General features: G+C 37.9%; 1 pseudogene; it reads left to right on the top strand.

Annotated features, from left to right (window-relative positions):
* Positions 1 to 489: 489 nt before the first annotated feature.
* Positions 490 to 15,841, top strand: part of LOC118834746 — a 97,444-nt pseudogene continuing 82,092 nt past the window's right edge.

Raw genomic sequence — 15,841 nt, 5'->3', positions numbered from 1 at the left:
TGTCTGGGGTCGGATTTGAACTCAGGTCTTCCTGACTTCAGGGCTGGGGCTCTATTCACTCTACCACCTAGCTGCCCCACCTTTTCTTTAGGATTTTATCTTCACTATATTTCATTATACTAGTTTATCAATCTTTCAAGCCTGTGGAGGTAAACAAGATTGCTCTTCCTGCTTAACTGCCAAATTTTGGATTTCTTCCACGACATGAGACCAAAAGGATTGTAGGCTCTGCTGAACTTCACTGCTGCTGGTACTGCCAAACCCACCATTAACGGACATTCTGGTAACCAAAGTTTTGGGCCCCTGTAGGCTGCTTTGTCTAGGCCTCTCCCATGTCCCCTCCTTCACCTTAGCCTTCACCTTTCCAGTGCAGTTCTGGACTTCTGCTGGATGGAGTTAGAATAGACCCCACAACTCCAAGGCTCTCATGCTTGTTAGTTAACAACACACTTGCCAGAATCTACAACTGGTTTCAAAATCATAGATACAATGGTAACAGGTACATCAGCAGCAGCTGCTGGCTGCTCGGGAAGAGGGCTCAGACTGCCGCTGTGTCCCAGCACAGTGGATGAGTCCGGCAGGGCCAGGGGCGTGGAGGTGTGCATATAGGCACAAACAAGATGCTTTTTGACACATACTGGCTCAGTGACCTCGAGCACATCAATGAAGTTCTCAGGGCTTTAAGAAACTCTCGAAGAATATAAGTTAAAGAAAGGGTGTAAACCTGAGAAGGCAAAGGGAGTTTCCTGGGAAATTCTGGGAATTACTTATAGAAATGAAATCACAGGTCCAGTTTCAGTCTCTACAGTGGCAGTGGGGATAATCTGAATAAACGTCACTTCAGGCATCTAGATACAAAGGGACATTTACCCAGGATTTAACATTTGTGTCATGCTCTAAATTAATTTTCCTTTTTTTTCTGTATTTATTGTAAGGTTTCCAATTTAGAGACTGTGATGTTGGGGTGTAAGTAAACTTGATTTTACAGGAAGCAAACTTGAGCCTGTGGTTAATTCCTGGGCTCCTGTTTACTAATTTTTTGGCTCTCCTTTTTCTGATGCCAAAGAGACTTTATTCACTACTAAAAGAAATAAAGTCCAACAAACAGCAGTGTATTGGTCGAGTATAAGGTGTCAATTATAGAGCCAAAGAAAGTTGTTCATTAAGATTTTTGAGAAATACTAAATACCAAAGGGGGTGCACTTAATCTGAACTGATGAGGAGGGAGATCATTTAAATCCTTTCCGAAAGACTTAGATTAACTTTACTGAAATACAATCAGGTTTAAGACTCTGACTCTTCAGTTTATGCACAGGGAGTATATATGTTTCCTATATATAATTTTTAATAGCATTAAGCACAGAGGAAGAAAAGAGAAATGATGGGGATTTATAAAAAAAAAAAAGGAAAAAAAGTTGGTGCATGTTGGGGTAGTCTGAAAAAACTCTAGTTTCTACGACCACTTTGAAAATCAACACGTTTGAACAATGATAGGTTGCCTCAGGTCTAGAAACATTTCTTCCTCTCTCCCTCTGTCCCATTTTTATTTCCCTGAGCCAGGGATCTCTTTGTTTTTCTATAGCTTTACATAATATCCACCCTCCTCTGATACCCTTCTGACTTCCTGGAGTCATTGGCTCTGAGCCCCTTTTCTAGACCTCTATATATGGAAATACCTATATCCCATAAAACAATTATAAGCCTCATTGACCAGTCTCATGCCACAACATGAGAGGTTGTAGAATAATGACATATATCTGATTGAGACCTCTTCCTTATCTATAAATCTTTGCCAAGGGCGTCCATATTCATGTATGATGTGTCAGTTCTCAGCAATAAGGTAGGAGATGACCTCCCATTCAAGGAACTAGGAGTGCTAAGAAATTGGGGTAATTTTAATATGCAAAGTCCAAGCTGGCATCTTACAGAAACATTATTGACACCAACCTCCCCAACTCAACACCACATTCTACCATAGCTTGAGAATGTTCTTTTTCTTTTTAGATTTTTTAAAGATTAATATATTTTTAGTTTTCAACATTCATTTTCACAAGATTTTGAGTTACAAATATTCTCCCCATCTCTCCCATCCCCCACCCCAAGATGGCATGTATTCTGATTGCCCCTTTTCCCAGTCTGCCCTCCCTTCTATCACCCCACTCCCCGTCATCTCCTTTCCCCTTACTTTTTTGTAAGGCAAGATAGATTTCTATACCTCATTGCCTGTACATATTATTTCCCAGTTGCATACAAAAGCAGCTTCCAACATTTGCTTCCCGAACCCTGAGCTCAAAATTCTCCCCTCTCCTCTCTCCCCACCTCACCTCCCTGAGAAGGCAAGCAATTCTTCATAGATTAAACATGTATTATTATGCAAAAAACTTCCATAATAGTCATGTATAGCATGAAGGCAGAATTCATGATTTCAAAGAAAATCATAAATATGCCTGAATGGTTCAGAACCATAGGATATAAGGAATTCTCTAAGTAGAAGGCAGAGGAATTCAAGCATTTATGAAAGCTCCAAAGCAGCAGACCCACGGACCAATGTCCCCAACTCAATATCCTGGCCAATAGCTTCCAGGCCCAATAAGTCCATCTCACAGAAGTAACCAGGAGGTTATAGAAAAACATTATGACAGTAAGCCAAATCATATTCATGCTTTCCCCCAATGCTAGGGCCCTCCAGTAAGAAGATTATCCACTGACCTCAAGCCCTTGCTCAGCACTCTCCTGTCTGTGCTCAGGTCAGCCCTGCTCATGCTGCCAAACCAAATGTTCCTGGACATGGTAGTGGGTCACCTTTTCTCACAGTCCAAAATTTAATATTTTGGATCTCGCATGTTTGCTGTTTTTAAGTCTGCAGACTTGGGGTCATCATTCTGGCTAGAGGTATACTCCCTCCTAAGGGCCTATTATTCAAATTACGTAAGGCAATAGACAAATTATCCTTCCAATGTTGATACAAATTATTAGAACATAATTTTCTCAGCTGTTCTTTCAACAATCCTTTCATTCTTTCTATTAGCCCAGATGCTTGTGGGCAATATGGAATATGATATATCCACTCTATATTATTCAATACACAATATCATTTCATTTCATTACCCTTGAAATGTGACCCACTGTCACTTCAAATCTGCATTGGGGTTCTGTAGTATAAACTTACAATATCTAGGGTTTTACAGGTATTTTTCTGAGATGCATCCTTATAAGGACAAGCCACTAGTACACCTGAATAGGTGTCAACACATGTACATATATATATTTAAATCCTTTATCTTGGGGTAGTAGTCCAATATAATCTATCTGCCAAATTTGGGCTGGAACTTTTCCCCTTGCTATTTCTCCAGTTACTATCCTAGGAACAGTTCATTCTTTTTCTAATTGCCATATGCAACACTCCTTTGTTATTTTTTAACAATGCATTTTTAACAATGCCCTTCCATCCCTTAATGTAGAAACTCCTAAATAGTGTGTTATCCTTATTGTGTTTCCACAATACTCAATTTGTTTCTTTCTAGCTGCTTGCAGTATTTTCTCCTTGACTTGGAACTCTTGAATTTGGCTACAACATTCCTAGGAGTTTTCCTTTTTTGGATCTTTTTCAAGAGGTGATCAGTGGATTCTTTCATTTTTGATTTTACCCTCTGATTCTGGAATATCAGGGCATTGATAATTTCTTGATAGATGATGTCTAGGCTCTTTCTTTGGTCATGGCTTTCAGGATCTGTTTTCCAAGTCGGTGGTTTTTCCGGTGAGATATTTCACATTGTCTTCCATTTTTCATTCTTTTGGTACTATTTTATATTTTCTTGATTTCTCATAAAGTCATTAGCTTCCATTTGCTCTATTCTCATTTTTAAGGAATTATATTCTTCAGTGAGCTTTTGGACCTCTTCTTCCATATCTGCTTTTTAAAGCATTCTTCTCCTCATTGGCTTTTTGGACCTCTTTTGCCATTTGGGTTAGTCTATTTTTAAGGTGTTATTTTCTTCAGTATTTTTTGGGTCTCCTTTAACAAGCTGTTGACTCGTTTTTCATAATTTTCTTGCATCCCTCTCTTTTCTTTTCCCAGTTTTCCCTCTACTTCTCTTACTTTATTTTCAAAATACTTTTGAGATCTTCCATGGCCTGTGGCCAATTCATACTTTTTTGGGAGGTTTTTGATATAGGATGTTTGACTTTGTTGTCTTCTTCTGGCTGTATGTTTTGATCTTCTTTGTCACCAAAGTAAGATACTACAGTCTGAGTTTTTTACACTGTCTGCTTATTTCCTCAGCCAATTACTTGACTTTTGACCTCTTTGCCAAGGTATGACTCTGTTTCCAGAGTGAAGAGTGTGCTATCCTAAGCTTCAGGGGATTTTCACTGCTGTTTTCTGAGTTACTTGTAGGCGCCTATAAATTTTCAGATCTTTTGAGGTGGTTTGATCTAAGGAGAGGTGTTTACTCCTCTCCTTGCCTATGCTCTGGTCTGTGAGTTACCTCAACCACTCTTTTCTGCCTCGGAACTGCTAGGAGGACTCCCTCTCCACAGCCACCACAAGGTCTGCCACACCAATGCTCCTCCTCACCCCAGAACTGTCAACCAGGACTGTGACCCAGATCCAAGCCAGGAACAGCAAGAGAATCCTGCCTCAGTGCCATCAAAGCGATCCCTGCACTCCTGCTCTGATTCCCCCCACTGTCTGTGGGCATGGAGCTCCAGAAGAAACCTCTGCTGCTCCTACCGCCACTGCCACTGCAGCCACCTCTGCCACCCCAGGGCTTGGGGTAGATCATGTCCTTCCCTCACCCAGGTCCAACAGAGTTTTCCCGCTGACCTACTAAGTTGTCTTTGGTGTTTGAGGGTTGAGAAGTCTGGAAACAGGCACAGCTCAATGATTCATTGTCCTGAGGCCTGCTGTGCCTGGTCTTCTCTAACCTGGTCTGTCTTGGCACAGCCCACACTGGGCTGCACTCTGTTCCCAGCACAGTACAATAGACCCTTCCCTGTGACCATCCAGGCTGTCTTGGGTTGGAACCTTGGTTCACTCTGTCATTTCATGGATTCTGTAGATCTAGAATTTGTTTAGAGTTATTTTTTACAGGTGTTTGGATGGATTTGGGGGAGAGCTCAAGCAAGTCCCTGCTCTGCCATCTTGCCTCTGCTCCAGCTTGAGGTTTTTCTAATGCCTTTGGTTGTAACCTTGTTTACCTCCCTTCTCTCTTTCTCTTCCTCATTCTTTATTTTCCATGTTGTTGGTTATTTTTTTCAAAAAACATTTAGTAAGTACTTGTTATTTTCTGGGTAACATTGTAGGCCTAGGGAACTCAAAGAAAAAAAAAATAGAAATGTCCCTATGCTCAAAGAGCTTGGGGTGGCTTGTAGTGGTGAAGCAGAAAATGGAAGAGTGAGAAACAACAATTTATACCCAGAGAGATAAATAAGGAACTCCTGTATAAGGAAGTTCTCTCTGCCAATTCAGTTCAGTACCTTCTCTATAATTTATAGTCTTAAAGAATTGTGTGTATATGCACACACAATTATATATGATACAGACATATACATGTATATACTTCACACAATAGAACATATACACGTGTGTGCACACATACACAGGGAACATACTTGTGCACCTGCATGCACATATACACATTATATATGTGGCTTTTTGTGTTTACATGTGCATACACACATTTATATAAAATATTTATACACAAATACACACATATAGGTAGTGTATGTGTGTGTGTGTATGTGTGTGTGTAAACTCAAAGCATTATTTTACAGGGAGCATTAACATCTTGGGAAATTAAGAAAGACCTCCTGCAAAAGAAGGCACTTGAGCTGAATCTTGAAGGGAGTTAGGAATTGCAAGAGCTGGTGATGAAGAGGGAGAACATTCAAAGCACTGGTCATAACTTATGCAAATTCAAGAAAACTAGAGATGGAATATGGATTGTTCTTGCCCAAACTTAAGTTTCTCATTTTGGGTCTTATGGGATGTTTTGTATGTCACATATATACATACACATACAAGTCAAGCTGCTTTCAGTATTCCTGGACTATCTTTTGTTATGGGAAAGCCTTATAACTACCTCTTATGGCTATTAGGATGATCAAATGAGGTAATATTTATAAACTACCTAGGGCAGTGCCTCAGTAGCACCTTAGTGCTACTCTCTTTAAGACTCAAGGTAGTTGCAACAGACTGGGGCAGAGTTGTAGTAGAAAAAGAACTGGATTTAGAATGAAGAGAGATGAGTTTTCCATCCCACCTCTGACACTAAATTTTTAACTATGGATAAATCACTTAACTATTATGAATCACAGTTACTCTTCTGCAAGTGACAATACCTGTACTGCCAGCCTGGAAGGGTATTGTGTCTTTGTGTACAAAATAAATTTGCACTTGATGGGTCAGACACTGACAATTTCGGGGACTCTAGCAATTTCCATTACGCACTGGGCCATTTCAACAGGGTGTCCCAAAAATCTCAGTCCAGTTTTAAGTTTAAAATTGCACCAAGATTTTTGGGACATCCTGATTAAAGCATTAATGATTGCAGAGCAATTTGCATATGTTATCTCATTTGAGTCTTATGACAAGATAAGTTGGGTTCCTAGAAAGAGGACTGGCTTTGTAGTCAGAGCACCTGGATCCAATCTTTGTTTCTGACACATAAGAGCCATATGACTTTGAGTGCCTCTTTTGGCCTTATTTTCCTCATCTGAAAATCAGGATGTTGGCCTAAATATATGACTTCTGATGTCCCTACCAGCTCTAGTATAAATCTATGTTCCTTGTGATTTAAGAACTACAGGCATTGTTATCCCCATTTTATTTTACAGATGAAGAAATTGAGGCTTTGGGTGGTTAGGTGACTCAGTTATGACAACAACTAGCTGTTATAAAAAGGCAGGCAGGACTTGAACACAGGTCTTCCTTACTTCATCATCTGCTACATTATTATCTTATTATGATAAACTAGGTCCATCTAAACAGTTAGACTTTGGTTTAAACTTTCCAGAACTGCCAACCAATACAGATATTATCCAAATAATCTTCATTCTTGTTAGCACTTAAATATTTCATTTTTATTTAAAAATGCATCTTCCTTGAATATATATGGTATAAAACTATGTTGGTTAATAATATCCTTTTTGAAGTGAGGATGATTTGCTCATTTAAGAAAATTCACTTTTAATATATTTGGCTTTGCCTATTCCTTCTTATAGTATCCTAAGGAACTAATAAAATGAAGTATATTGTGAAGGAACCCCTCCTTGGATTACAATGCCGAAGGCTATGATTGACTTAATGCAAATTTATGAGCACTTATACAGGATCCCAGGCAAAGGGAGGTGAGCTTATCCTCTCATCTCAGTCAGTTTCCCGTTTATTGCTCCTTTTCCTTAATCTTGTGCCCATTCACTGCATGGGGGGGCAACTGCATTTTTATGTGTGCCATGGTGTGATGTCTCTAATGTGACTCATTAGTCTACTGAGAACATATATAGAACTAGAGCAAAACCAGGTTGATATTTTTAAAGCTAATGAGCTACTGATTAGCATCCGACTAGCTGTAGTTAGCAAGATATATGCCCTTCCAATGATTTATGTTGATTAACATAATACAAGATTCCTTCTCATCTTTGAAGATATTCTTTTCAGCCAACTCTGGAAAGTAATTCTTCTGATGCAGTTAATGGGCATAAAAGGCAAGCATAATTTATAAATAAAAAATGAGAAAGTCCTTTTCTGTTAATATGGCATATTTATAAGCAGAGGGAATAGTAATCAACAACAACAATAAAGATACTTACAAAGTGCAAGAAGTCAAAATATAGCATACCTATTAAAAAAAAACTGGAGGCCCCAGGTAAGCAATTGGAAGCTACATATCAGGCATGAGTCAGAGGTAGGACCTGAGACCAGGTTTTCTTCTTTCTTGAGGCACTAGACTGTGCTCTCTCTCTCTCTCTCTCTCTCTCTCTCTCTCTCTCTCTCTCTCTCTCTCTCTCTCTCCTTCCTGAGCATAAACTCAGAACAAAACTATTGTGTAGTAGAAAAAGTTTAGGTTTTGGAACCAGTGGACCTTGATTTAAATATAGACTCTGCTATTGTTTTCCCTGAATAAGTATGGTCCAGTCTTCCAACTTCTCTAGCCTTCAATTCCTCATCTATGAAATAAGAGAGTTGGAAGCTTTCTCAGCTCTCTTACAAATCTAAGTCTATAATATCAGTGACTTCTTTTATCCAGATACCTGGGGTAGGAATTTACAAACCCTGGTTTGTAAATCTTGTGAAATTTTGTCCTACTAGAGTAGGTGGGATGCTCCTTTCAGAGACAACAATGGGGTTTTGAATATGTTCAGTACCAGTGTATTGTTAATAAAAGAACTAAAATTTAATGTCTTGAAGGAACAAGCACATTTATTATTAGTGTGTCTGATCCTTTTAATAAATCACTATCATATGCCACTTCTAAGATAAATATATTATTGGGAAGTGGGAGGAGATTCTGACAGGATCAGAGTGTTCTAGATATTGAATTGGAAAGAAACTAATTTTGTCATCTACCACCTCTTTTATAAGACAAAGCCCATAAAGAAGAAATAGTTTGCTCAAGATCTCATAGGAAGTAATTTAATGCTATTTCCAAAGATGAATAACCTTTCCCATGCTCACTTTTTGGGCCAACAGATGTTAGCTGTTTACAACAGGAGTAGCCTATTTTCTCCAAATCAGATATAAATAACACCTCCTCAACTGCCCCCAAGACCCCTTCCCATCCCATATATCTGGATAAGTGAAACCATTCATAATAAGAGACATGAAAGCTTCTGACTCCCTCATTTTATAGATGAGGAACTGAAGCCCAGAGAAGTTAGAACACTTGTGTGAAATTATTCAGAGAGAAAATAGCAGATTAGATATTTAAATCCAGGTCCACTGGCTCCAAATACTCCAACTTTCTCACTGTACAATAATTTCTTCTTCTTCTTCTCCTCCTCCTCCTCCTCCTTCTTCTTCTTCTTTCCAGCAGAATAAAAATCATCTGAACTAATCTACAGGCCCAAATCTGAAAAGGATATATGAAGGTCAAGGATGAAACTCAGTGCCATAACCTTAAATTCTCAACTTCTACCAGAAAGTTCATTTCAAGGTTTGTGGGAAAGAAACAGTGATTTTGTTGATTAGTATGCTATAGTAGACTAAGCATAGAATTTGGAGTCAAAACACCTGGTTTAAGTTTTATCTCTTTCCCTTTTTCAGTGAAGGTGGGCAAGTCTCCTAGACTCTTTTTCTGACACATTTCAGTGCTGACCTCCTCTATTGAGTTTGCTTTTAGGCATTTATTAAAGCCAGCTCTAACTTGAATGGTCATTAATACCTAAGAAATTGGCAATCAAACCATCGATTGGTTTATTGGTTTTTTGACTTCCTGATTTAAGAAAGTGTTGATAATGCAGATTAAAGTGTTTTTCAGAAGGTTGTTAAACATTTACCAGCACACTCCTCTATTGCTTTGTAAACATTGCCCAAGTTCAGCAGAAGTGCCATAGAAACCTCAGGGAGTGAAATTATCACCAACCTAGAGACATGGTGACTATAAGCCGATGATGATAAAATAACAACAATAATAATTAATTATTAATAACAATTTATATAGGACTTTAAGATGGGAAAAATATAGTAGCTATCTCTTTTGAGCCTTGGAAGAGCCCATTCGTAATCCACTAAAACCTGCAGATGCTTTTCGGACAGTTCCTAGCTTCTATCTAACTTGAGAGAAAGAGTTTCCTCTCCTTAGAGAATTTTAAGCACATACTGGATGAAAATTGGTTAAGTATATTATAGTGAGGGTTCCTTTATAGAGGGTATGGGTTCGTCTAGATGGCTACTGAGGTTCCTCCAAACACACATTTTATGATTCTATCTGCTGCAACTCTGGGAGCTTCACTTTCCAGAAATGTAAAGTGGGAATAACAGTATGTGAACTATCTTGTTTCTATGAGGCCCAAATGAAGAAATGTTTGATAGTAACTAATAATAACTAGCATTTACATAGCACTTCAAGGATTACAAAACACTTTGCATATGTTGTCTCATTTGATTCTCACCACAATTCTGTGAGTAGATGATTTATCTCCATTTTATAAATGAGGAAACTGAAGGTGAGAGAGTCACTTGCCTAGGATCATACAGTCAGCTATCTGAGTCCTATCAATGCAGATGTTATGTTGTTGATACTACTACTACTACTACTACCACTACACTACTACTACAACTACTACTACTACTACTACTACTGTTACCATTGCTACTACTATTAATAGTACAAGTACCACCACTTCTACTACAACTACCATTACCACTACTACTCCTACTACCAGTAGTACTACTACTATTATTACTGCTACTACTACTACTACTACTATCATTTAGTTAGCTAGCATTTATATAATGGTTTTAGGTTTGTAAAGAAATTTACAAATATTGTCTTGTTTTACCCTCACACCAACCCTGGAGGGAGGTGCTGCTATTATTTATATTTTTACAGATGAGGATACTGAGGCACAGAGAGGTTAAATTACTTGCTCAGGGTCACACAACTCGTAAATGTCTTAAGCTGAATTTGAAGTTATGTCTTCCTAACTCCAATTCTAGCGACCATCTACTTTGCCACTTGGTATGAACAGTTACCACAATGTTTGTGTGGAATGAAGTATTTTTTGGGCATCCTTAGGGCATAGAACACAATAATATGAATTTCCCTTATCTGTTTTACCACTGTGCTATATCTTTTAGCTTGTTGAAAATTTAGGAAGTGGCATGATAGCCTGCTATGTTTCAGAAAACTGTTAGACATTGATGTGGTCAAATAGAGTCCCTCGAGGGGCATCAACAAGAATCTTGTGCTCCCCGATTTCTCACTTACCAAGCTGCTATTGTTGCTGGAGATGTCCTAGTGTTGTAATGTGAACAGTGTGGCCTACCTAGCTTTGCCATTTACTAGCTGTGTGATTTTAGCTTCAGTTTTCTAGTAACTATGATGGGGGAGAACATTAAACATACGCACATGCATTTGTTAAGACTTATATAACTCTTATTCCCCATTGACCTGACCTCCCTCAGTTGCCTATGACCCTCCCTAGATTCTGCTCATCTTACCATGAAATCTAGTTTCCTTGAAGTGTCGGCTTAAACATCCTCTCCTCTTCGGGGAGTTTTCTGATCTTCCTAGTTGTTATTCCTTTATCTTCATATTTCTTTGTGTTTACATTGTATACATTTTGTTTTTCCTTCATAGAATCATAGATTTAGAGATGGAAGGGATCTAATCTAATCCAAATCCTTCAATTTTGCACATAAGAAATCTGTGGCTTGATGAAGTTAAATGACTTGCCAAACTCTTTATCTTTGGAGGCGTTGGTTTCTCCCAATCGAATGGAAGCTCCTTGATAGCAGGGTTGTTTCATTTTTTACTTTGTATCTCAGTATCTATCAAAGTGACATAGTGACATCATATGACATAGTAGTCACTTAAATTGTTGTTGAAGTGAATTAGCCAACCAATAATTGTTTATTAGGCACCTTTCATATGTCAGGTAGTAAATTTAATTGACAGTTCAGAGTATGGTACAGCAGGCTGAAATATTTATGTTGAAAGCCACGGCGAAGAAGTGATTGCTTAATGTTTAGCAATTAAGCATTCTCACCATTTAACCTTCTGTAAACAACTCAGTATACACTATTTATTCCTGAAAATCACTCCGGGAACCAGCAAGACAAAACTAATATTTTCATGTTTCTGGCTCATGCTGCTGGCTGGAGCTTATATGTGCTTCCCCTAAGAAACTAGTGGAGCTCTGATATGGGACCTAAATGCCAAAACCACTTAGAAAGCAAGCAAGTTCAGTGAGCCCAATTAGCGAGGGGCATAACTTTGACTAAGCGCCATCCTGCATGATCTTGAGCAGTAAAATGGTTTGGTGCCCTGAGCCTGGACCCTGCAGAACACACAACAAAAACAAGCTGTAATCAATACAGTCTGGCTGTGAGCTTAGAGGGGCAAAGCTTACTGCTTAGCATAGCACTTTCGCAAAATAGAGGAATATTAAATTCATTCATTTCATGTAGAAAACTACTAATAATGTTGGTGAACCACTTCATCCTTGATATTCACTAATTAATTATTAACTTCATTATTTTGCTCATTGAAAAGCTAGTACTTAACCTTTTCCTAATTTTATTTCTTTTATTCTCCTCCTCCCCCCAACTCAGTTTAGTTCAAGCTTAGGGGTATTTCAGTCCCTTGAGAAACAGTATACTTCAATTAGATGACACTAATTACCAAGATGCAGAATAGAAATGAATAAAACTTCCAGGAAGATGCAGAATTATTAGTTTTCTAAGTACATTTTCACTTTCGGGAATACTTTGTGTTTTGATCTCATTTGGAGAGGATTTAATATGTGAGGGTCATGAATAACAAACTGAGCGTATGGAATATTGCCTTAGAATAAACCAGAGATCATTTGCCCCATAGTCTGCCACACCTTCCCTCTACAATTACCTTCCATTTAAACTGGAGATTTCTGCTGTGATAATAGTCATTTAAATTCTGTCTCCCTGAATTTAAATGTGAGCTTCTTGTGGACAGAGACTGTGTTATTATGTCTATTTGTATCTTCAATTTTAGCACAGTGTTTGACACATAGTAAATCATGAACAAACCCATTTTCACTGACAGAATAACCTGTCTGCTTATTAGGACAAAAGTAGAGATGATGTGGCATATAACTCTGACCTTGTTTTGCTGCTAATATTATGCCTAGAAGAGCTCAAGAATAGAAGAACCCTAAATTTGGAAAGGATGTGAGTATACATACATTAGCCTTTACCTAAAAAAGAATGTCCCCTACAACATACTGGACAAGTTCTCATTCAACTACTCAAAAGCCTAGGACTGATAGCCCTGTTTCCTGCCCATCTGAAAGACAGTGCCTTGGCCCTTGTTACAAAAGCAAAGACTTTAAACAATTTGTCAATTATTTAGGACTTAAAATTAAGTGAAGTATGAAGGAAATAGATATTCATGAAACAAGGGGAATATATAAATAAAATTCTTTAAGCGTTTTGGGGACTTTGAGTCTGGATCTATGATCTCTTGAGTGTAGGGAATTCCAAATTAACAAACATTCTACCAATGCAAATCAGTCCCTGCTTTGAAATTTATGGCTTTTATTAGAGAGTTGTTGAGATATTGAGAGGTTAAGTGACTTACTTAGGATTATATCAGTAAGTACATACCACTTTCTCTTTCTCTGTGATAAACCTCCTGTCTTCTACATCAAGCTGCCTCTCTGGTCTTGGACGAAATGAATAAAAATAATCAGCCTTTTTACCATAAGAAATGGAGGCAGAACTTTTACTAGAAAAATTACATCTACCACCTTAAAATAATAAAATGGCATTTATGTTTTCTTTGGTAATTTCCTGCTGTTTCCCAAATGCCTATTCCTTTGCCTTTACATTCTTTTGACCTCCAAAATTTCCCAACCTAATCTGTTATTTCATCTATTGTTATTGGTGGTATACTGGTATCTTATATTATATATTCCCCAAGTCAAAACTTTGGCTACTCACCCTCACTGAACAGGATGAGACAGTATTGCTGAATAATCACAGATAAATCTGGTATTTGAATACTCATGATTTGTTAGGGGATTTAAAACTGGAAGGGACTTTAAAGATCAGCTAGGCCAACTTTTTCATTTTATGAAATTGTTGGCTGTGGTTGCCTTCCTTGACCACTATTGCCTGCTCCTTCATACACCTCCATGTTAGCCACATAACTCCACAGTCAGTCAGTCAAAAAACATTTAATATACAACTGTTCCCAAGGAGCTCACTGTCTAAGGGGGGGCCCTAGGTAAGCAATTATGTAAAAACAAGATAATGGGCAAGGAATTGTAATGGTCTCAGAGGAAGATGGATTTCAATTAAGAAGGATTGAGAAAAGCTTCTTGAACAAGGTGGGTCTTTAGTTGAGACTTGGAGGAAGCCAGGTATTCCAGGAAGTAGAGATGAAGGAGAGAATTCCAGGACAGATAGTGAAAATACTTGGGAGGGGGAAGTTTCAGGGGAAAGGGAGTAAGTCAGTGTCACTGGATTACAAATTTTATGGTGGGGAGGCAAGGTGTAAGAAGAATGGAAAAGTAGAAAGGGACCAGGTTGTGAAGGACTTTTAAAAAGTCAGGCAGAAGGCAGCTAGGTGATGCAGTGCATAGAGCACCAATCTAAATTTAGGAGGACCTAAGTTCAAACCTGGTCTTAGATACTTACCAGCTGTGTGACCCTAAGCAATTTTTTTGCCTTCCCTCACCCCCCAAAAATACATAAAATGCCAGGTAGCTAATTAAGTATTTGATCTGGGAGGTGATAGTGAACCACTGGAGTTTATTAAATGGGGAGGTGATACAGTCAGATCTGCACCTAAGATTCCATTAGCTTTTTTAGCTGCCATATAACCCACCTTATTGATTCATAAAATCTATCTTATCTTTGTCTTCATCTAGTCATACCATCCCTTTCTTGTTCCCTTGACTCCAAGAGTTTACACTTATTCCTCTTAAATTCAGTGTGGTACATAGGGGAAAGAGCTCCAGACTGATAATAAAAAGAAACCTGTTTTAGAATCCACCTCCAAACTTTTCTAGATGTGTGACCATGGAAAATTATTTAACCTCTCAGGACCTCAATGTTTTTTACTTCTCTTTCTTTACCAAAGTAGCATGGCTTAGTAGAGAAAATTCTATACTTGTAGTCAGGAGATAACTGGTTTTGAATCTTGCCTAGAAGAATTAATAGCTGATATGACTGTAAACAAGTATAAAGGTGAATTCAAACCTAAATGTCTCCTGTCTGCCAGACTGGAGCTCTTTCCTCTCATCCATAGATGAGAAAAATGAACTTCCTAGTTTCTCAAAGCTCTTTTTTCTTATTTATAGAATGGAGAGAGTAGGAGTTTAAAGTAGCAGTTTCCGAAGTATGGTCCAGGGACCACTATGCATTTCTAAGAACCTTTGAAAGGATCCTAAAGATAAAACTATTCTTATAATAATAAGATGTTTTAATTTCTTATATCAAAATTATTAATGGATATAACCTATAAAAAACAAAAGTTCCTTGGGGCCTGAATTTTTCAGAATCTAAAGAAGCTGTGAGACCAAAACTTTAGTGAACAACTGCCTTAGAGGGTCGCTATGAAAATAAAATGAGATAATGTGCCATACTTTATAAATCTTAAGGCACTATATAAATGCCAGATAGATACAGGTATATAAATGTCAATCAATCAGTGGTAGCTGGGTGGTATAATAGGCCAATAGACTTGGAGTGATGAAGATGATTTCAAATCCTACCTCAGATTCTTATTCACAATGTGAAACTAGGCCTGTGGTTAAACTTCGCTTAGCTGAACTTTTCAAAGTTCTCATCTATAAAGTGGGATTAGTTCACAGGGCTGTTGTTTGTATTAAATGAGTATATACATATAATTGCAAAACTAAGAAACTATATAATGTTATTATTATATATTGTTATTAGTTTAGTTAGTTACTATTACTAGCTATAGGATATATAATGCTATATATGTATATATATGATATACATTATCACTAGCTATTATATACCAAATATGCATTGCTTGTCGAGCAATCTGCTAGGTATTGGTTATAGAAAAAAAAGGATAAAATAGGCCGTGCCCTCAAGGTGATCACATCCTATAGGAAGATGCTATTATTTATTATATTATTAAATTTTATCCTATCAAAATTAGAAGAA

This window comes from Trichosurus vulpecula, chromosome 1 (assembly GCF_011100635.1).
Source record: "Trichosurus vulpecula isolate mTriVul1 chromosome 1, mTriVul1.pri, whole genome shotgun sequence".
Taxonomy (NCBI): Eukaryota; Metazoa; Chordata; class Mammalia; order Diprotodontia; family Phalangeridae; genus Trichosurus; species Trichosurus vulpecula.
Note: the sequence above shows the minus strand (reverse complement) of the source record. Positions and strands in the feature narration are given on the sequence as shown.